This window comes from Anomaloglossus baeobatrachus, chromosome 10 (genome assembly GCF_048569485.1).
Source record: "Anomaloglossus baeobatrachus isolate aAnoBae1 chromosome 10, aAnoBae1.hap1, whole genome shotgun sequence".
Lineage (NCBI taxonomy): Eukaryota > Metazoa > Chordata > Amphibia > Anura > Aromobatidae > Anomaloglossus > Anomaloglossus baeobatrachus.
The window spans coordinates 124,190,919-124,192,182 of record NC_134362.1 but is presented as its reverse complement, the minus strand read 5'-3'; the positions used below and the strand labels follow the sequence as shown (position 1 = coordinate 124,192,182).

General features: G+C 46.4%; 1 pseudogene; it reads left to right on the top strand.

Annotated features, from left to right (window-relative positions):
- The first annotated feature begins 693 nt into the window (after positions 1 to 693).
- LOC142255456 (U2 spliceosomal RNA) lies at positions 694 to 900 on the top strand (annotated as a pseudogene).
- Positions 901 to 1,264: the final 364 nt, after the last annotated feature.

Genomic DNA, 1,264 nt, shown 5'->3' with positions numbered 1-1,264 from the left:
TGCGCCCACTTCCTGTATGGGAGTGGAATGCAGTGAGGGTAATGGAACGCACGCCTGCGCATTTGTGTTTAACGTCGCGCATGTGCAGAACGGAGAAAAGGCTGCGCTCACTTCCTAATGAAAGGGAGTGAGACGCATCTGGGAAGGGAAGGGAAAAGATTAGGGTTTGGGGATGATGAAAGGGCTTTCTACGGGCAAGGATGGCAAAGGGTGGCAGTGACGGAAAGTCAGGCAGCCTGTCCTGTCCTGTCCTGTCCGTCCGTCTTTTTGTATCATGAATTGGAAAGACTGCAAGGGGGAGGGGAGGTGCTTGTGTCCAAAAGGAGGAGTTATTCAGATTCATTGCAGTGGGCGGCGGCTGCAAAAAGCACCATTCTTCTTGTTTTTGCTCTGCAAAACAGCCTTTTCAAGGGTTGGCTTGGGTGACAAAATGTCTTCTGTAGGCGTGGGTTTGTCTCCCTCTCCCTAAGATGTGTCCGGTATAGGCCAGGGTGCCACTCAAGGCCGTAACCAATTCGGGTTATAGCTTCTCGGCCTTTTGGCTAAGATCAAGTGTAGTTTCGGAGGACGCTACCTTGGTCGGTACTGGAAGGTGCCTGGGATTGCACGTCTGCCGGCCTTGAGGAAGTGTGTGCGCCTTCTGGTGACACATAGCCCTCTTGTGCCTGGACGGTTCCCAGGCAACGGGAGGCGATCACCTTTGTTATTTTGAAGTCCTACTGATAAACAGAAAAAAAAAAAAATTAAATCTGTTCTTATCAGTTTAATATCTGATACGTCCCCTCTCTGGGGACCATATATTAAATGGATTTTTAGAACAAGGAGATGGAAAAAATCTTGCTCTGTCCACTCCACGCATTGACCTGGTATTGCAGTACCTCCAGGACCGGTGCACCCCTTCTTAACCCAGTTTCCAAAAGCAGAACTCAATTCACCTGATTCAAATGAGCCCCATTAGTGAATTGAAAGAAAGCAAAAACTTTATATGCACCTCAATTTGGCCAATTCACTTTTCACACTTTCACCCTTTTTTTTATCTTTCACACCTTTTACTTGCTTTATTGATGCAAAAAGCTGTGCCAAATAGCAAACTCATCTCCACTCAACTTGACCAACTCTGCTATGTCCCGTGCAGTATCTTATTCTCAGTCTTATCTAGATCATTTGCAATTGAATAGAATAGATCCCTTTTGGCTGCTTATGACTGTGTAAAATATGTAGTTTTACTGGGCTGGGATGAGAGAATCCATTGAAGCATGGTGTA